This window comes from Triturus cristatus, chromosome 6 (genome assembly GCF_964204655.1).
Source record: "Triturus cristatus chromosome 6, aTriCri1.1, whole genome shotgun sequence".
In the NCBI taxonomy this organism is placed as follows: Eukaryota; Metazoa; Chordata; class Amphibia; order Caudata; family Salamandridae; genus Triturus; species Triturus cristatus.
This window is the reverse complement of record NC_140589.1, coordinates 967626874-967649126: the sequence shown is the minus strand read 5'-3', so window position 1 is coordinate 967649126 and position 22253 is coordinate 967626874. Positions and strand designations below refer to the sequence as shown.

Below are 22253 nucleotides of genomic sequence, written 5' to 3'. Positions count from 1 at the left end.
AGGTTATATTAGGGGGAGAGGAGGTCTGCCACTCTATCACAAGGATGTAGTCATCAGTGATGTCATCACTGATGTCATTTGAGATGTCATCAGTGATGTCATGAGTGATGTCACTGACCATGTCATGAGTGATGTAATATGTGACGTCATCAGCAGTGCATTACGGGTGCGCAAGTTATAGTTAGCTGAACTAACTATAACGGGGGAATTTCAATGGTTTTGTACGAGTGAAAAGTCCAGCTAACTATAACGCCCCTGAAACCTATGGTTTCTTCAGTGAATTTCTTAGGTTTTTTAAATGCTAATTCCTAACTATAACGTGCATGAAACCTATGGTTTTTTCAGTGAATTTCAAAGGTGTTTTAAATGTTAATTTCTAACTATGCCTACAGAGATAGGACATGTGAAGAAAGAAAAAAAACACACAGAAAGAAAAATAAGAAATGCAGAAAGAAGCAACAGAAGTCCTCAAAGAAGAAGAAAAGTGCAGGAAGAAGGATAACGTGCAGAAGGAACAAACAGAAGAGCAGAAAGAAGCCTTGTTGCAAAATCATCCTGTAACCTCAACTTTTTCAGACGGATACTGGTGGTAACGGAGTCTGACTAACCAGTCCTAGAACCAGTGCTATGTTAAAAGACACTCAGAATACAGTGAAAACACCTACATACACTAGGCAACACTATGCGTTGGGGTCCCCCTGTGATTAGCATGACCTCCTCTGTAAGCCCCTAGTATATAATAGGGCAGGGGATTAAAACTAACTCTTAAAACGCGCCACAGGGCGTGTTTGCACACGTCACCTCAGGCCCTGTCCCCTCCCTTCCTCACTGTGTAAACATGCCCTGTGGCCGTTTTAAGTTGGGAGATTAAGTCCCCTTGAATCCTGAGGGTCCCTAGGGTCCAACTAGCCCACTAGGTACCTCCAGTAAGCGCCACAGAGCTGCGTTGCAGAGAGGTGTAAAAAGTGTCACGGCCTGGACCACCTCTCTGCAACGCAGCTCAGTGGCGCTTACTGGAAGCACCTGGTGGGCTAGTTAGCCCCCAGGGTCCCTCAGGATTGAAGGGGAATTATTTCCCCAACTTAAAACGCGCCATAGGGCGTGTTTGCACTAGTCACCTCAGGCCCCGTCCCCTCCCTTCCCCACTGTGTAAACACGCCCAGTGGCTGTTTTAAGTTGGGAGATTAAGTCCCCATGAATCTTGAGGGTCCCTAGGGGCAAAATAGCCCACTAGGTACCTCCAGTAAGCGCCACAGAGCTGCGTTGCATAGAGGTGTAAAAAGGGGCGTGGCCTCAGAACACCTGTCTGCAACGCAGCTCCCTGGCGCATACTGGAGATACCTGTTGGGCTAGTTGGCCCTCAGGGACCCTCAGAATTGAAGGGGAATTAATTCCCCAACTTACAACTGGCCAGGGGGCGCGTTTGCAGAGTGCTGCAAGGAGGGGGCGTGGCCTCTGGCGCGATGCTGGTCTTTTATTTATTTTATTTTTTTAAGAAGGAGGGCTGTGTGGCCCCCCTTCTTTTTCTAATTTATTGGCCCTGGGGACCCCATCCCCCAGGGCCTGCACCCTAATTTGTTTTGCTGAAAAAAATAAATTTGGAAGGGGGCCGCGTGGCCCCCCTCCCAAGGCCTTAATCGGCCCCGGGGACCCCAACCCCCGGGTCATTGCCTTTTTATTTTTTTATTCTTTAGGAGGGGGGCTGCGTTGCCCCCCTCCTCAGGCCCCTTATGGCCCCGGGGCCCCCATCCCCCAGGGCCGGCCTTTGTTTTTTATTATTTAAAAAATATATATATTTATAGAAACAACTACGACATGCTGGACAAACCGTATGTACCTATCACCATGACGATTTGCGTGATAGTCATTAAAAGGCGGCTATGCATACAATGAATCCACGTGGAATGTATTTACACCGCTAGTGAAGCTCTGACGTGTCTGACGCCCTACCGTGCCTAATCCCGGCACACCCGCCGGTGGGTACTCTCCAAGTAGACACCCTTGTCGTTTATTTATACAAACATGGGTAGCTATTGATGGGCACATTTAATACACACGCACACCAAGCCATTCAAAGGGGATTCGACAAAAATTCGACCAAACTATGCAAGAAACCCCCCTCACGGTTAATAAAACACACATCCACTGCCGGATGTGTAATACTTTTTATTTTACTCTCTGGAAAGGAGACGAACCTCACTTGAGAGTCACAGCGTGCTCCTGGCTGAGCCCAATGCTGTGTTACACCCACCAGTGCCCGCCGAGTGCCACACACCTCTGTGTTGTATTCCACCAGCTAGTGTGTATGCTATGACACTCTCTAGCCCATGTGCACTGTAACACCACCCGTGAATATGTCATACCTCACTTGCCTTCGCACGGGTTATATTGCCCCATCTAACGTGCCTTCCTCGATGCCTATGTTATAACGCACAGCGCTATGCCATACATATTACAATCTGGGATCCATATCTTTGTCACAGTGCATATGCAACGTTACACTCCCCAGCAACTTTAGAGACTAGTTAGGTTACACAACACTGCCCTGTGCATATTACACTCCAAGGTGCATATCGCATAGCACGCGCTAGTGCCTGTGCTATCTCGCGCTCTCCAATGAATCTGTCACTGCGCACAATGTATTGCATATTATATTTCACGCCCGTTTCATCTTATATCACACTTTTGGTGCATAGTTTATACCATATACTATATCTAGTTTTCATTTTCAATCGTGCTCTCAGGACTATGTTCTATATAACACCGCGTCCACCTACCCTTTTTACAGGCATTACATTTTGCGATGGGGGTGGAGGGTCAGGGGGTGTTTCTGCCAAGTGAGCCCAGAGTCACAAACACCCTCTTCTTCCTGAATAAAAGTGCGATTATGCTGCATACTTGTTCATATTTTCAGTAATTCGCACAGACACACATTTTAAAAACAATAAAGTTCCTAATACCCACCTTCTCTGAACAGTTAGCTTGCTGCCCCATCCACCTCCTCCCTATCCTTTGTTGTCTGAATCCATGGACTAGCCTTCTCCCTCCTGCCATGCATGGTCTGATGTGCTGCCACTGCCCTCCATTTAGCATGATGTACCAGTCCACTCCTCCTGCCCTCCATTTCCCAATTCTATGGCCCATCATTGACCTCCTGCTTAGCTTCTGTGCTTAGCTTGCTGCCCCTATTCTCCTTCACCCTGCCCTCCGATGTCTTCGTGCATGCCCCTGCTCCATCCTTTTTGCCCACCATGTTCCATGGACCTGCCACTCCTATCTACTCAGAGTGTTCTGTTGAGCTCCCACTCCCCTCCCACCTGTCTAGCATTGTCAGATGGCTGTAACCTGTCCCTGCCACCTCGTCCCTGCCTGTCCACATGCCATGCCCCTATCCCCTTCCTCCTGTCCTCCATGGTCCATTTTACTGCCACACCCTTCTGCCCGCCCTGGTCTGTTGTGCTGCAACTGCTCCTCCTGCCTGCCCCGCGCGGTCTGTTGTGAGGCCCCTTCCCCTGAACTCTCTTGTCTGTGCCCAGGTCCCGACCCTCCCTTCTATCCTCCATGGTCCTTTGTGCATGCCCCTGCACCCTCCTTCTTGCCCATCATAGCCATTGTGCTGCCACTAACCCTCCCGCTTGCCATGCATGGACTTCTGTGCTGCCATGGCCCCTCCCACCTTCCCTGTGTGGTCAGCTAGCTGCCCCTGACCCCCTCCCACCTTCCCTCCATGGTCTGTGTGTATGCCATCATAGTCTCACTGTTGCTCTCCATGGTGTGTCTTGTTTCTAGTGCCCATCCTGCCTGACCTCCATGGTCATTTTGCTGCTCCTGCCCTGCCCCCTTGCCCCCAGCCCTCTGTTTCCATGTGCAGACCCCTATTGCCTCCCTCCTGGCTTGTCTGTTCCATTGTAATGCCCCTTATCCGTCCCTCCTGCCCTTTATGGTCTGTTATGCTGCAGCTTTCTCTCCTGTCTGTCCATTATGGTCAGCTAGCTACCATTGCCTCTTTCCCCTCTGTTCTCTGTTGTCCATGTGCATGGGCCTGTCCCCTCCCTATTGCTTTCTATGGATTGTTGTGCTGCACTCCCGTCCCGCATGCCCTGTGTGGTGTATTGTGAACTGCAAACCCTGATGCCTGCCCTGTAGGGTCAGTTTGGTGCACCTCTCCATGTCCCTCCTGTCCTCTGTTATCCAAGTCCATGTCCCTACCTCAATTCCTCCTGCCTACCATGATCCAATGTACCATACTTGCGAACATTTTGAACTTGGTAAGAGGGAGATGTTGAAAAAAAACTGGGGTATTGATTTTCCCCTTTGAGTTATATTGAAAAAGAGGAGATTGTAGACAGGAGACAGATCAAATAAAGCCCATCTGAGCTTAAAAACATTGGACGTTTCCTGGCTGAAACGGGTCTGTTGGCATGTATGGTTGTACTACCACTGCCTCTTCCTTCTGCCCACAATGGTCTATTATATTGCCACAGCCTCTCTTGCCAGTCCTGTATTGTTGGTTTGTTGCCCCTGCCCCCCTTTCCACTGCCCTCCATAGTCTGTTGTGCTGCCACTGCCCTTCCTGCCTGCCCAGTTTGGTCAAATTGTTGCCTCTGCACTCTCCTACCTGTCTTCAATTTTCCGAGTCCGTGCCCCTGGCCTCTGCCTCTCAACAGTATCCCAGTGAACAACTAGATTGCTAACATTCTATATTTATTACAAAAGTGTGGAACGCCTGACGTCATCTTGATGTAATCAAAACTGTAATACCTAGAGCATTTCCTTTAGAAATTACATATATGAGAGGGTCTTATTTGCATCAAAATTATGGTTAGTGCTCTCAAAAACTAAAATGAGGACATATTTTCTGAGTTTTCAAATAGCAACAAAGAACTTTTAAATTATTTGTAATTTTTATGTTTTTTTATCCGGTTTACCACTTGATTAAATGTTGCACTTAGGGGAGAGGATGTGGTGTTACTTCCAGACCTGCAGACTTTGCAACTGGGGAGCCCGGTTGGAGTTTCTGCTTCAGCTCAACATTCTGTGATTCTGGTCAAATCACTTAATCTCCCCATGTCTACAACCAAAATGAATTTGATCTTGTGTGATGTAACCAATGCTCATGTAAAGCACTCCAATACCTGACAAGTCTGCACTATATAAAACTGCAAATACACAAAAAATAAGTGTTTTGCACACTTCTGTCATTGGGCTACATGTGGGCTACATCTGGGTGATATTTGTGCTGCATTTGGGCTCTTTTGTCTCTGGTGTCCATCCTGGGAGATTTATTTGTTATGAAGTTTCCTAATTTCCTCATTTACTGCAGTCTCCTCAGTAGGAAATGCTTTCAGTTTTTTACTTTGATTCCATCAAGAAGGTATTCAGATATGTCACACATTTGCCATGAATTCAGAATGTTAGCACTCTAGTTGCTCATTAGATCACTGTAGTAAAGCTACTGCTCACCAGGGAAGTCTGCTGCTGGTATTGAAAGTGCATGTTTCAGTCTGCATGTCAGAATGTTTAATGAAATAGAAGAGGATTTGAAAAGTCACTCAAAATGTGCCCTAATTTTTCTTTCTTCAGCACTAATCATAATTTCTATGGCAAAATAAACCCCCTCATTGTGTTCCTTTTTAAATTAAATGTTTTAAGTGTTACCAGTTTATTCCAATCAAGATGGCTTCAGGTGTGCCATACTTTTGTCATAAGTAAGACAGTAAGCGCTCTCGTTGTTCTTAAGAACACTCTGGGACATTCTGTCATTGGGCTATACTTGGGCTACATCTGGGGGATATTTGGGCTACATTTGGGCTCTTTTGTCTCTGGTGGCCATCTTGGGAGATTTATTTGTTATGAAGTTTCCTAATTTCCTCATTTACTGCAGTCTCCTCAGTAGGAAATGCTTTCAGTTTTTTACTTTGATTCCATCAAGAAGGTATTCAGATATGTCACACATTTGCCATGAATTCAGAATGTTAGCACTCTAGTTGCTCATTAGATCACTGTAGTAAAGCTACTGCTCACCAGGGAAGTCTGCTGCTGGTATTGAAAGTGCATGTTTCAGTCTGCATGTCAGACTTTTTAATGAAATAGAAGAGGATTTGAAAAGTCACTCAAAATGTGCCCTAATTTTTCTTTCTTCAGCACTAATCATAATTTCTATGGCAAAATAAACCCCCTCATTGTGTTCCTTTTTAAATTAAATGTTTTAAGTGTTACCAGTTTATTCCAATCAAGATGGCTTCAGGTGTGCCATACTTTTGTCATAAGTAAGACAGTAAGCGCTCTCGTTGTTCTTAAGAACACTCTGGGACATTCTGTCATTGGGCGATACTTGGGCTACATCTGGGTGATATTTGGGCTACATTTGGGCTCTTTTATCTCTGGTGGCCATCTTGGGAGATTTATTTGTTATGAAGTTTCCTAATTTCCTCATTTACTGCAGTCTCCTCAGTAGGAAATACTTTCAGTTTTTTACTTTGGTTCCATCAAGAATGCATTTAGATGTGTCCCACGTTTGCCATAAATTCTGAATGTTAGCACTCTAGTTGCTCATTAGATCACTGTAGTAAAGCTACTGCTCACCAGGAAAGTCTGCTGCTGGTATTCAAAGTGCATGTTTCAGTCTGCATGTCAGAATTATTTTATGAAATAGAAGAGGATTTGAGAAGTCAAAATGTGCCCTAATTTTTCTTTCTGCAGCACTAATCATAATTTATATGGCAAAATGAACCCCCTCAATTTGTTTCTTTGTAAATTAAATTTTTTAAGTGTTACCACTTTATTCCAATCAAGATGGCTTCAGGTGTGCCATACTTTTGTCATAAGTAAGACTGTTAGCGCTCTAGTAGTTCGGTAGAACAGTCTGGGACATTCTGTCTTTGGGCTATACTTGGGCTACATCTGGGTGATATTTGTACTACATTTGGGCTCTTTTATCTCTGGTGGCCATTTTGGGAGACTTATTTGTTATGAAGTTTCCTAATTTCCTCATCTACTACAGTCTCCTCAGTAGGAAATACTTTCAGTTTTTTACTTTGATTCCATCAAGAAGGCATTCAGATGTGTCACACATTTGCCATGAATTCAGAATGTTAGCACTCTAGTTGCTCATTAGATCACTGTAGTAAAGCTACTGCTCACCAGGGAAGTCTGCTGCTGGTATTGAAAGTGCATGTTTCAGTCTGCATGTCAGAATTGTTAATGAAATAGAAGAGGATTTGAAAAGTCACTCAAAATGTGCCCTAATTTTTCTTTCTGCAGCACTAATCATACTTTCTATGACAAAATGAACCCCCTCATTTTGTTCCTTTTTAAATTAAATGTTTTAAGAGTTACAACTTTATTCCAATCTAGATGGCTTCAGGTGTGCCGTACGTTTATCATAAGTAGGACTGTTAGCCCTCTAGTTGTTCTTTGGAACACTCTGGGAAGCTGCAGTAGAACACAAAGGAATCAACTGACAGTCTCTGCCCTTGTTGGATGTACATGTTTTACTGAGAATGTCAGACTTCATTCTCACATGACTGAGAAAGATAATGTGAATTTACAGAAAATATGCTCTCAGTTTAGCTTATAGATCACCTTCCAAACCTCTGTGGGAAAAGCAGGAGAAAATAGTTTTCTCTCAAACATGATTCATGATATCACAGCAGAAGGCTTTTTCACATGGTAAAATCACCTTAGAACACACCACAATTCCTAAAATGAGTATGGTACCATCAACAAATGATTTATAATGTAACTAAAGTCTTAAAACCTTCTATTAACTGCAATGCTTTTTAATGAGGTGCTATCATGTATATTGGTCCCAAGATGGCTGCCAACACTTCTTGGATGAAGTACTTACAGCCAATCAGATCTCACGATGAGATGTGTGGTTAGGCTCCGCCCAGATATATCTATCTTTTTAACTCTAATTTTCTCACGAACTACTGAACGGATTTACACCATTTAAGCAAAAGGCATGAGTCTCAACTACCTCTTTGCCAAATTTGGTGTAATTCCGTTCAGCAGTTCGGGCTGTAGCTGCGTCAACAGGTCCTATGGGAAAATGCATGGGGAAATGCGTTTTGGGACCCCCCTTTTTTCTCGGCCCCCGCTTGACGAATAACCGTGAATTTTCAGGATAGGAGCGGACTGGAGCTGGCCAAAAGTTTGGAAAATTTTGCGAAGATTCGTCAGTCGACGCCAACGTTATTCCAAATAGAATGTTATGGATTTCCTATGGAAAATAGGTCCTAACTATAACTACCTACTGGCGACTGCCAGTAGGTAATATATATATATATTTAAATATCAATTTCCTCACTATCGCAGAAATAATCCAGCACTCCGAGGGGATCAGTCTACTCCAATTTTATTTGAACTATGGCATCCACGTGTTCCGGCTGTCAACGCAGCCTTGTTCACGATGCATAGTGCCATTTTTTTAAACTTTAAATACACTTCTAATAAAACATAGAGATAGACAAAGGACATTCCCAAATGCACATCTTCACAGTAAAAGTAGGCGCCATCCTGGAGCTGGTTTTTACCATTGCATTTCTATTGATGTCTATGCAAGTGCATAAAAAAAAGCATTTTATCCAACTTTTTACAATGTTTAATTATCACTGCTCATAAAGATTTAAAAACATAAATAAATACATGTAAAAATTATTTTTGGTTTCTAAAAATGCTTCTTAATCCACTTTTATACCCTCTCTTTATATATATGCCAACTAAAAATGTTAGTACATTTCATTCAAATGTGATAATGGCTTAGTTAAAGTGCCGAGTGCGACAGTACCAATCTAAAGTGCTAGTGCCTATATATTTTGAAAAAATATATTTCTTCTTTTTTATACATAAAACTAATCATACCTCCCTATTCTGCGATAGTGAGGAAATTGGTCACTGTATGAACACTCCGTCGTATGCACTAATTTTGCTCTAATTTTGATACATAAAGAAAGGTATATTGTCCTTATACTAAAAATGGGAAAATCATCATCTTACAAAATATTGTGCCCTGTACTCTTTTTCCATAACATTGATTATGATGCAAGTTACTAATTGTGTTTAAAAGTAGTAGTGTTGGTGAATGAGTCCCATGGGACATTTATTTGACTTATTACACTTACTCTGGTTCTCAAGGGCAATCAATTTGGTTGTTGTGTTGTATACCTAAGTTGCCTAAAGAGCACATAAGTTCCCTAAAAAGCACTTCAAAAACTATAGTCAAGACTTTATGTTTTTGCCACACAGGGTGCTCTGTGACAACGTGGATTATGTTCTGTCCAGCATTATGAGCAGTGTGGGGACTGCAATGCACTTGTCAACTGGTGAACACAACACCTATCATGTTCTGAAGGCAGATAAGGATGTACAGCAGGCATTAAGCAAGTCAATGATTTTCTCAAGTAAAGGGAAAAAAATTATACGCTTGCTTCCCTAGCGAAGTAGTGGCCCATTGAAGGTAGGTACCCATGCAGAGCCATTGAAATGTTTACTGCATGGTAGCTCCTACTCAGTACATTTTCCAGTACTTCGCTTTTGTATTGTACAGCGTAAAACAAGTAGGACAACACAAGGCTGGCTGAGATGGGCATTGCATCTTTCCATGCTAAGAGCAGACTCTTCGATGGTGACACGGTCGATCTTGTTAGCTGTTTCAGGAATGCGGTCGACATAATGCCGACCTACAACCTTGCCACGTTCTTCAGCGCACATGAAGTGGAGGCTGCTGCTTCTATAGCATTAAGTAACAGGTAAAGAATGCCTACAAGGGATTTTATTTCAAAAGAGATTAATGATTATTTGTTTTTAAAAATTCCTTTCCGAGTGAGTCTAATAAGAACATACACCCAATTTGTCATCTGACAACATCAATAAATGAGCATGAGAATCACAAGGAAAAACAGAACAAACGGGAGTATCTTTTGTAAAAAATACAAGATTATTTATATAGATAAATCAAGTTAAAAGGAGTGCAAATGAACAATCAATTCAGCAATAGATCATGAAAAAGGTACAAACAAAGTAATCCTATAATTCATGAACAAAACATCTATTCCAATGGAATCAACAATGACATATCTCTTAATGAGAATAATGATCACTTGAATACACTGAATATTTCGGAAATAGATTAAAAAGTCGACGTTTCGATCGAAATATTAAAACTACTATCAGTAGAGTCACATTATTAAAAACTACCCAATAATCCTACTGGCCGTCTAGAAAAACTAATAGCCCAGCTTAGTCAGATGGGTGGCTGGTTGAGTGAAAAAGAAGCGGCGTTTTTGATTTACAAATCTCCTACCGTTCCCGTGATTTACGTTCTACCGAAGGTACATAAAAATGAAACCCTACCCCGTGGGAGACCAATTGTATCGGGGTGCAACTCCATTTTAAAACCTTTAGCCCAGTACGTGGACTTTTTCATTCGTCCATTTGCGACTGAGGTGGAGACTTATATCAGGGACACCACAGCAGTAATCAATGTTTTGGAAAACCACTCATTTGATCCTCTGTGTGAACTCTTGGTGTCCATGGACATCGAGAGTTTGTACACCAACATTCCACAGCAGGAAGTACTAGAGATTATTGAACATCTACTTGACAACAGACCTAGACCGCATGCTGTACCAACATAATTTATTATTGAATGTATAAAGATCTCACTTTGTGAAAATTTTCTCCTTTGCGAAAAAACATTTTATCAGCAATTGAAAGGCGTCGCAATGGGGGCTGTTTTTGCCCCTGATATAGCAAATATCTATGTTTCAGATTTGAAAACAAATTCATCTACGATGTACTGAATCCATTCGCGGACAGTCTGATATGTTGGCTTCATTACATAGACGACGTCTTCCTTATTTGGAAAGGCAATAAAGAACTTTTGTCTGAATTTCATAACTGGATTAATTCCAGAAATCCCAACCTAAGATTCACATTAAATTCTGATAATCAGAGTATGGACTTTTTAGACATTTCCATTAAAGTCGGTGTCGATACACACTGTACACCACTTTATTCACAAAACCGGCAGCAAGGAACACCCTATTAAAGTACGATAGCCAGCATCCACAGGCACTAAGGGATGGCCTTCCATTTGGGCAGTTCCTCCGCTTGCGGAGGAATTGCTCAAGGAGGGAGGACTATTTCCTTGAAGCCAGGAAACTGAAAGAGAAACTACATTTGCGAGGTTATCCTAACAAACTACTTAAAAAATCCCTCAAAAGAGCATGGTACAATGATAAGGAGTCCTTGCTGGAGGTCAGACAGAAGACAACACAACCTCAGTTGGTGTGTGTGACTACCTTTGGGACGGCTACGAATGAGATAAAAAAAAATAGTGAAAAAACACTGGATTCTTCTATCCGTACTCCCAGAACTGGTCAAGAAACCATTATTCTCCTTTAAAAGAGGTACAAATTTAAAAGATCGGTTGGTTCGTGCATATAAAACATCTGAGCAGAATGTTATGGACAACATGAGACAGCTTGCACCAGTGAGTGGACATTATAAATGTAACAGTTGCGTTGCATGTTCGAGTACCGCAAACCTAAATTCTTTTGAACTCAATGGTAAAAAGATCATGCTTAAGTATTTAAGAAACGGATCTTACAGCATCAATCTAGAATGTTGAGAATGCACCACTTGTGGAACATTATGTTCGATTAAAGCATACAGAGAAAGATATGTTGTGGTGGGTACTGGAAGTAGTAAAACCCACTATTAGGCAATCTAATGTAGATCAAGTTCTCATGTTAAAAGAGAACCGATGGATATGTCTGGCTGACAGCATCAAACATGGTTTGAACTCTGCCACTGAATGGCACAATTTAGCTTGTCTCTGCTAAGATTGTATCCTAGATTTATGCAAGATGAGTATGATCCCCAGGGGAGATTGTCAACACTGATACATTTGATCTTAGTGGCCTGTGAACACCATAAAGTATCCAGATAATCAATCTACTGTTATGTATCAGACTGAACTGTTTATTGAATTGTGACTGCTATAGACAACTATATTCTGAATGTCACTTACTAATATTGCACATATTGTATATGTGTCTATTGCAATCTGTCAATGATTGGAATAAAATAAATATCGCATTAGGACTTCATTGTGAACGATGTTGTTGTCACGTCCTAATGTTTTAGCTGACATTAAGATACTTGTTGTATATAAATACCGCATTAAGACTTCATTGTGAACGATGTTGTTGTCACGTCCTAATGTTTTAGCTGACATTAAGATACTTGTTGTTCACACAACACTGCGAGACTTTTATATTGTTTATTCAAGCATGTGGCTTCCGTGGCTGTTTGGTCATTTAAGTTGATGAATATACCCATAAAAGTGTTATTATTTATTGCTTTGTACGCATTTTGGGTGAAAACAACAATATTTTAAGCGAACAGAGATCGACATTCAACTACTGTTCATGTATATAGTGCAGGTTATCTCTATCTTCTGGGGCACAAATGCATTCACTTCCGGTACCTGTAGCGTTAAAAAACGTCCGCGTAACAAGCACAGGTTTGTTTCACCATTTCAAGAACTGACGCTAGCTTTTCTTACAATGTTGCTCTCGAAGTAAGTAGACAGACTCGCTGCATTTATTCGCTGCATATGTTTGCTGCTCAATGTTTATGTTAACTTTTATTGCGTGCCGCCGACTTTACAATATATGGAGGCTCCAATTTTAACATAGATAAGTCCATCTAATACAAATATTGTGGTACGATGTTACCTTTGTTAAACATCATCAAATCTATTTAAATGTCCTTTTTCATTTTATTGTAATCATACGCGAGTTTCTTTTGTATGACTACATTGAGACGAAGCAACAAATCTTGATAGAACGCTAGATGTCTATGTGAGCTCATTATTTGATCGCACAAAAAAGACTCTGAATAGCTAATTTGTGATTATTATGCATCGTCTATTAACTATAAGTCGCTGAACACATCTAGTTACACTGCTGAGTTAATCGCAGTAGTTAGAAGTCCTGAGCATTCTGGATATTCATATGCAGTTTGCCTCTAGAGGCTGATATTTATGTACATTTTCTGACTTTTGGGTCTGATCTGTTGCGAGTAATTACCATCATTTTTGTAGTCTACTTGTAAGATATTTAAATAATATCAGTGAGCAAAATGTGACCTAACAAGGGCATACTTTATATGCTCTGATATGCCAGAACTCTATAAATTACAACATATGAGATTTGTGCTATTCATTTGAGTTGGTATACACATTAACATTAATACGATTTACATAAGATGTTGTTTTATACTCTGTAGACATTATTGAGAATTTGCTATTGGATGAGGGTTCTTCTTTCTCCAAAATTGGCGTGAGTGATTTGGACCAACCTTTGAATTAGTGCCATCCATCTGACTTGACCTTGATCCATTGATCAGGTATGTTGTGTTGTGACTCTTTGCTATAAGACCATTTACATATGAAGTTAATATGTTTTTAGTCTAATCATTGTTTTATACATGTTTTAACTTTATAGCGATAGCCCCGCAATTTATATAAACGGCGCAAAGTATATCTCCACGAGCACAACTAATCGTTGCAAATTTGATTACATAGTTACTTTATAAAGTAAAACATTTTTTAAATTTTTTTTAATTTAAGGTGGTGACAGGTTTGAAGCATGCTGTTTTCACCTGGAAAATGTACAAACTATAACATTGTATTAAAAGTTGGTACAATTGGGCTGTCACCATATTAATTTGTTTTCACAGGGGTATCTTGTTATGTTTTTGTAGCATAAGTTTCTATTGCAATGATGTCTACATTTTTGTGACTTATTGTATTATATTTGTGTAGGGGTTATTCGGAATTTGCAATATCCATTGTCCTGAAGATGGTCTGATGGACTGACGCCTGTAAATACCGAAACGTCGACTTTTTCATCTATTTCCGAAATATTCAGTGCATTCAAGTGATCATTATTCTCATATCATGTCATTGTTGATTCCATTGGAATAGATGTTTTGTTCATGAATTATAGGATTACTTTGTTTGTACCTTTTTCATGATCTATTGCTGAATTGATTGTTCATTTGCACTCCTTTTAACTTGATTTATCTATATAAATAAACTTGTATTTTTTACAAAAGATACTCCTGTGTGTTCTGTTTTTCCTTGTGATGCTCATGCTCATTTATTGATGTGTCAGATGACAAATTAGGTGTATGTTCTTATTAGACTCACTCGGAAAGGAATTTTTAAAAACAATTATCTCTTTTGAAATAAAATCCCTTGTAGGCATTCTTTACCTGTTACTATTTGTTTTGCCCAAGCCTCCAAGGGTGTATTGGGTTTACCTTTTCTTTATACTCTATAGCATTATGGCATTCAATGATGGTAAACTGAATGTCAAGGAAAGACATGAGTCTTTCCATGGCGGTCTGACGATAAACAACGTACGAATTGTATGCTGCCATCTGGATCAGGTGAGTAAACAGATTCATATACCAAGTGCGAGTTTTAAAACTCGCATTATAAAGCTGAACAACCTGGTCATTCTTATCCATCCCTCCTATGTACTTGTTTTAATCAAGTATATAGGTGGGCTTATGAACTTCGGCCATCTGACCCCAAACCGTGACAGGAATTGTAGTGGGCCAGAGTGTGCTTGCAAAGGGACAGCACAACTGCCATCATCATGTCCTTCAGAATCACTGGAAGATGAATCATCGAATGGAACTCCGTCAACTGAAAATTCACTCCCAGAAACTGCTCCAATTTCCTCTCCCTCAGATGCTGTCTTGGTCTCTGATCCTGCCTCAGAGCTGTCCTCCATAACCTGAGTTAGGGCCTGGACAGAAGCCATCCAAGAGACGTCACCTCTGCTTACTGGCTAAAACCTTCCTTCTAAAACACTGCCCTACGTAAAAGGAAAAAGTATTGTTTTAAATCAGTCATTGGGTGTGTGCATCTGTGAGATGTGTGCAACAGTAAATAAACAAAAACTTATTTTTTGGGTGAATCTGCAGGATCTCCAAAGGCACTAAAAAAGTTACAATAAGACACAGTATTACTTCACCTTGCCACATACCCAAATTCACAGCATACTTTTGCCTATGCAAAATGTTATTTTTGGGGGATATGCTGGGCCACTGCCAGTATAAAAGTTGTTTCCCAAAGTTACAAATCTACCTTTAATCTCAAGAAGTACACATTCTCATTGTAGCCCCGGCAACTGTGTGTGCAGGTGTGCTCCTTGTGAAACCCCACATTGCTATCACCAAGGCCACTGGAATTATGCGTCAGGAGAGCACCAAATTATAAGACAGTTTGACTAAATTATGCAGCATAATGAGGCACTTTCATTGATAGCAATACTTCATTATCTGTTGATTTGTAAACACTCTAATAATGTCTGACCAAACATTTCACCTTATTAGTACCAGTTTAGCAATCAAATGCATAAACAGGCAACTGAAAGATGATGAGTCAACCTTTGCGTAGGCCCTTCCACTGCGTGCCAACACATATATACTGCATATGCCATTTAAATCTACTACCTGCTGAATAATCTCCAGAGGGTAGACTTACGTGGCATATGCAGTACTTAAATATGTTTTTAAAAATGTGTGTTTTCTCCTGCGTGGCACTCTTTTCCTCCAGGGCAAAACATGCTGCCCCCAAAGGGAGATCCACCCTCTACCTAATCTTTTTTTTAATGTGTGGTTTCCCTAGAGAACCACACATTACCCAAAATGTATCTTGGGGCCCACATGAGATCGACCCATAAACAAGGAGGGCCAACCCATTCTCAATTAAATTGTTCATTTTTTTAAAACATTTTTTTTAAATCAAAAAAATATTTTTCCAGTCCCATGGGGGTGCGATTGCGCCCCCCAGAGGAAAAACACTTTTTACTTTTTCATTTCCCCCATTAAGGGGCAGGGTTGGCACATTACCGCGACAGCCAATTGTGAATTCACATTTTTCATGATTTTTAGTCATTATTGAGAAACATGTTTTCATAGGGAAACAGTAAAAATGGTCCATACTATTTCATTAATGAGCGTTGCCTCTGTGCCTGACTCCCTTTCAGGCTCCTGGATGCAGACCGTTTTTGTCAGTGCCTGTTAGACAGTGTATTGATTGTAGGTCCTTTTGCTTGCATTGCCTTCTCTCGAGGATGCTCTGATACAGTTAAAAGATGTCTTGAAGTGGTTGAGTAGTAGCAGCCATCCATTAATGCACAGCTGTTTACCACAAGAGACCATACTTGACTACAGGACATTTCAGGGATGGCTCCTTTCCATCAATCATCTTATCTAAAAAAAAATCTGCTGCCCTGTGCTTCGACAGGATGTTCTGTGCACACATTCCATGATGTCCATTCTAAACCACAGCAGATTTTAACTCAGAGTGGCTTGAGTCTTTGACCCAGAGAAGTTTATCTATACTTAAAAAAACAAGTGATCACATGTCCTAATTCTCAAAGGCAAGTTTCCAAGTGCAGAACTATGTATGTACAGTGGTATGCTTCTACTGCACATACTTCCACACTTGGTTGCAGATCAAAAAGCAAGATATTTAAAATACGCTTATTGAGCCTTACATATTGCAAATGTCTCCGAATCATGTAACTAATGAGATATGGACACATGAGGCTCAAAATATGGCAAATATGTTATTTATGGTAACATTATGGTTTTATTGTTTGGGTGAAACTCACTGAATGTTGATAGGCAAATTTCTCCACTTATGCTGCATAGAGCTACGAACTCTACAGAATAGAGAAGAGCCAACTCCCGAGCCCACCAAGAATTATTATATGGATACATAAATACACCCCACTCCTCAGGATCTGCCCTCTTTCCCTTGTGCTGCTTGAATGTTGTAGATCCAGAGACTTTAAACAAACTTCAAGATACTGACAATCAACTCAAGAAGAAGAGGAACTTCACATTGGAGGAGACAGACAATGTTGAACTTTGTCATATACTACTGCAAGGAAATATATAGTCTGCCTCCCAGCACACTCATTGAAGTAGGGAAAGTGGCCATGTGGCAAGTGGCCGATAGTGTGACTGCTTTGAGGGTGAAGGTATGACCCCACTGGGACATCAAGAAAAAAAAGCAGAAGAGCAGGGGGTGAAGAATAAGTTTGAAAGAATAAAGGTGACAATGTAACTACCTGATGACGGATCACACTTCACCTCTCCCACCTAGAAGGACCATATTCTCTCATTATGCACTCTAACCTGCTCTGGGTCTGCCTGTTACTGGGAACTGCAACTTCATTCCAGGCTAGGTAAATAGACCAGTATATTTAACCCATGTAAACGCTTACAACTCATGCCACCCTATCCACAAGCAGCACTAGACACATAGCCATACATTCCACACATTCCAGTGTCACACAGCCTGCACCCTTATACATATAAAAAATAGGGCAAGACATATTTATGTTTAACTGTTCAACATTACCAGTCTCTAATACTCCACATCGCTAGCAACCGGAGCTGCAACTGCTCCTCTACCTGTGACAGACCCACAACCAAGATTAGTACATCCCATGTCCATGTCACCCACATAGAATAGTATCACTGCTATGACTGGCACAAGCACAGACCAGAGATATGTGCACCTTTTTTTGTTCTAACTCATCTCTGAACTAATTCTAACTAGTTTGCATATGTTGAGACAATATTCTACTCACATAGGACAAATGACAATGATATGGCCTCAAAAACATACATGATCGCCATTTAATTGCCATCTTTTCAGGTCCTGTGTTAACAGCCCCTCAGCCACCTGGCCCCACTTCCACTGTTGTATTTCTTCCTGCATCATGTTGTGACTGAACTTTTGTAGCAGACTGATAACAGAAACTGGTAAGCTAACATCCATGTCAATATCCTCGTCCATGCATGTCTTCTGTATACATTTTATAACTGTAACATTGTGAAATATTCACCCACAAAGAAGCTTATGTTTGGTATCTGTAAGCAGTAAATATCTGATGGCTACCACATATACCCTTGACTTCATCAACATGGATGTCAGGGATCCCAAGGCTGTAACTGACGGATTAAGGCCCAATATCAGCTTGATAGTGTTCTGCATAACTTTGGAATGGAAAGCTTGACTGCATAGAGCATCTTTAAATTGCCACAGCAGACTAATCCACATCTGAACATGAAACACGAATAATTAGTATGTTCATGTAATGTCTTCTGTCGCTCACTCATTCCAAAAATGTCCCATTTGGTAACCATCATAGTGTGATACGTCTAATACTGTTCTGTTGTGTGATATTGTGCTTCATGTTACACCATTGTTTCAGTACCTGTCAGCCGTGTCACAACGCTATACATGTTCAAAGCCTTTGATATACAGACATGTTCCCATACCTACATACTGATGGATCATTTAAAATATGACTAGTGTGTGCTTCTCACAGGTGCGATAGGCCAACACTCTCTGTTGACCATGGTTTGTTAGCCCACCAGTCCGTATCAAGGGACATCTTGCCAAGAGCAATTTGGTTCTCTGCCATGCATCAGTCAAGTATGTCTGTGGCTCTCAGCCATCCACTACAGTGTAGAGATCTGCATTGTATTGGCACCCTTTTCCATCCGAATCACAAATATGTAGAACCTTGATGTCCATGTATAAGAAATGTTATAAATCTCCATTTGGCATTTTTGATCATCAACACAAGCCATCAGACTTATCACAATTGTTCACAGTCACACTGCCATGATTCAGATGTATCATGTACAGTTTATGAGCTGCTGCATCAATTGTTGCCACTCAAAATTCACCAGAGGGCAGTATTGGATAGCAGCTGATGCCAGAGGGTCCATCCAAAAAAGATGCATTAGTGGTGCTTGCATGTAAGGCACAATCCTATCAGAAATCAGTAGGCTCATTGCAAGCACCAGCTACCTTGGTATGCCAATGCCATGATCAGTCTGGCTGTGGTGATGTGCCACGTGTGCCATCAAAGTGGCATCAGCTTGTGTAGAACTGTTTCATTCAGTATGCTGCTGCACACTCACCAATGTCAGTGGTTTAACAGATTTTTATGCATCACAGCACTTATGGATGATGTGCCTGAAGATGATGCCACTCTCTTCAGGAGCTGTGGAGATTGTACAATCCTGAGAGAAAATCCCCTGCTTCTGCAGGCCATCATCTCAACAGCCTCCAACGAAGAGGTTGTTCGGCACACTTAGGATGCCAACTCATATACTACCATTTAGCAGTCAGCCTTCTGAATTGCAAGTAGCTAGGCACAAGAAGCAAGGCCACAGATACTAGTCTCAGTTTTGCATGACTCAACTTGACCCACAAACTAACCTGCGGGTAACCCAGTAGATTCCTCTATTCCATCGCCCAACTCTGGTGGAAATCCATTCTTCTGACCTTATCACGTGAACTGGGTTCCCCAGATGAGCTAAGTGCATCTCCCATTACTCAAGCCATATACCACAACATCTCAGATAACAACCCTCAATGTGCAATCCAATGAGGTGAATGAGCATGTTATTCAGACACAGAGGGATATCGTCTTGGGCAAGGTCTATGACCAGCAGGACTCTGTGCGGCATGAAAATTGTGAAATGTGGGCATACATGTGAACAATATCCACCCATCTAGAAAACACTGGCACCCCACATCAAGAGCTCCCTATGTAGATGGAGAAGCAGACCTGGGCCAAGGAGAACCTAGACAACGGGCTCTGAGGCTAATTGAGTTGACTGGGAAAATATTTGAGTGTCAAGGATGGTGGTTGCACTGCTGGTCATCCTGATGAGAAGAGGGAACATCCCTTATAATTACCCTCACATTGTACAACACATGGCCCATGCATGGGAGGTGGCGGTGATGAGGGTGATGCATATCCCACTTCTCTAGATCTCAATTGGGTAAAGCTTTTCAGAAACATTAGCAAGGACATGACTATAGCATTTTGGAGAAGGGTGTTGTCATACTGTAGGTAACCTACACCTGAATGATAAGTATGTGAGCTTTGCAGAAGCCTAGAAACATTTTATATCCAGTCGAGGCAATTCCTACAAATATTCCAGATTGACTAAAACTACCAAAGAGATTTAGTGCGAGTTTCTAAATTCCCCTGCTGCTAAAGCAGGGACGGGTGTGCTGTTGGACATAGGCACAAGTCATAGATTGATAACCCGCACGTATGAAGGCCTCATGGAGGACAGGGTGAAGACCTCCATGAATGTTCGAGAGCTGTGGAAGGCAGATCTAGATGAGCCATTTACAGATACAGAATGGGAAGTGGCATGTGCGTGAGTTAAACAAGTGTCTAGTAATGTGTTATATGACACTCTTCAAGTTGCACATAATTTATCCAGCTAGATCCCCGATGTGTGCTCAGTGAGTGGTATGCTAAGCCACATTTGCACATATGATATGGAACAGCACAGGAGTTATTCATTACCTTCATCAGATAGTCCATTGACTAAATATGGTGACAAATACTCATATAAGTGCAACCATAAAATATTTCATACTTTGAATTATACCAAAACCCGGGGAGATGAGAATGCTGTATAGGTGTGTCATGTTGGGGTTGGTGATAGCAAAGAAACATATAGCCATGCAAATGTGACCAAGAGACCTGACGATAGCGTCCTGGGAACGGGATCTGATGGAGTGTTCTCTGGCAAATGAGATTAGAATGCAGAGACTCAAGATGGATGTTATGTTATGGGATTTTATAAAGCGCTCAACTGCCCCAGCAAAGGGGCGTCCCAGCGCTATAGTGCAACTGTCATGGGCAATCCAGAAAACACACAAAGAGCAGTTATGCAGGGAAGAGGTAAGTTTTGATGGCTTTACAGAAGAGAGAATGATTTTGAATAATTCTGATATGTGCGGGAAGGGAGTTCCAGAGCTTAGGAGCACGAACGCAGAAGGAGCGTCCTCCAGCCCGTACTCTATTAAACCGGGAAACAGCCGCCAAGTGCTGGCGAGTGGGTATTTAGTCCTCCATGAGACTGGCCAAAACAGCGGGAGATTGGAGAAACATGATTCTTTGGGTGATACAGAGGGTCTTAAATTGAATGCGTTTCTCCACCGGCAGCCTGTGCAGTTTGCGAATGGAGCCAGCAGTGGGACAAGTTCGCGGCAGGCCTAGGAGAGCCTGGGCCGCCGCATTTTGTACCGTTTGTAGACGAAGTATCTCTGCACTGTTGGCCCCAATATATAGGGAGCTTGCATGGTCCAGTCTGGAGAGTACTGTGGCCTGAATGATCACCTGACAGGTGGTAGGATCGAAGAAACCCAGCAGGGTTTCGAGCCCTCGTAGGAGCCCGAAGCCTATCCCAGCAACTACCTTAGTCTAGGCCTGAAAAGTAAGGGCAGAGTCTATCCGGACTCCCAGATTTTTGACTGCCGATTTAGGGACCGGCGGAAGACCCAGGGAGGACGGCCACCAATGCTCACTCCACTAATGGATGTCTTTGCCAACCAAAGACTTCCAATGAAGGGCAATGAAGATATATTCTTGTGGTCTACTGTGATACACCAAGTGGCAGAGATAAAGGACAGTGAATGGGAGACTAATGTGGTTATCAAGTGATGGAAAATATAGATATGTTTCTACATAACAAGGGAACCCGAGAGTTGTCAGGGACCTTGAATAAACAATGTGATGCAAAACAATGGCCCCATGACATATGAACGTAACAATGCTACCAACCAACTGGTTATTTATTTCAAAGAATAATCAAAAAATTATTCTTTGAAAAGGCATTGTATAATGGTACAGTGGGTGAGAGTGAAAAATGTGCTCTCTGATCAGTGATACACACATGTGACAATAGGGATCAAAAGTGCGTATCGAAGAAGATGAAAAGCACGTCCCGTTCTTGGCTAATTAACAATATAGATCAGGGTCTGCTATTTCAGTCAATGTTTCGATCCCTAAGGAAATAACGGGATCATCATCTGGACTCTAGGTATAACTGAGCCCAAGAATCAAGCTAAAATAAATAAACAATAGGGATAGTAAGGAAACAAGAAATGCTGAGTAAGGTACGAAAAGCATATGTAAAAAGGTACTCAGTAAAAATTGAACTTGCAAAAGTATGAAAGAAAATGGAAAAGATGGAAACGTCAACCTCATGCAAAAAAAGTCATAGTAGATGACAAGTATCAAAAATAAATATATATACTACTTACCTCAAGGAATAATGCAAAAATAATCAGTCCCTAATGAGAATATTAGGAAAATGTATTACTA

General features: G+C 41.5%; 1 protein-coding gene across 5 annotated transcripts in view; it reads left to right on the top strand.

The window, feature by feature from the left end:
* The window catches only part of NCOA7 (nuclear receptor coactivator 7), an 830008-nt gene that overhangs the window by 80037 nt on the left and 727718 nt on the right, over positions 1 to 22253 (top strand). Inside the window, exon 1 of one of the 5 annotated variants that reach the window (XM_085611682.1) lies at positions 17852 to 17868. The exons of the other annotated variants lie outside the window; for them this stretch is intronic. The gene's annotated coding sequence lies outside the window, so the exon portion shown is untranslated. Of the gene's footprint in view, positions 1 to 17851; positions 17869 to 22253 lie in introns of those variants that run through there. 5 annotated transcript variants of the gene reach the window in all.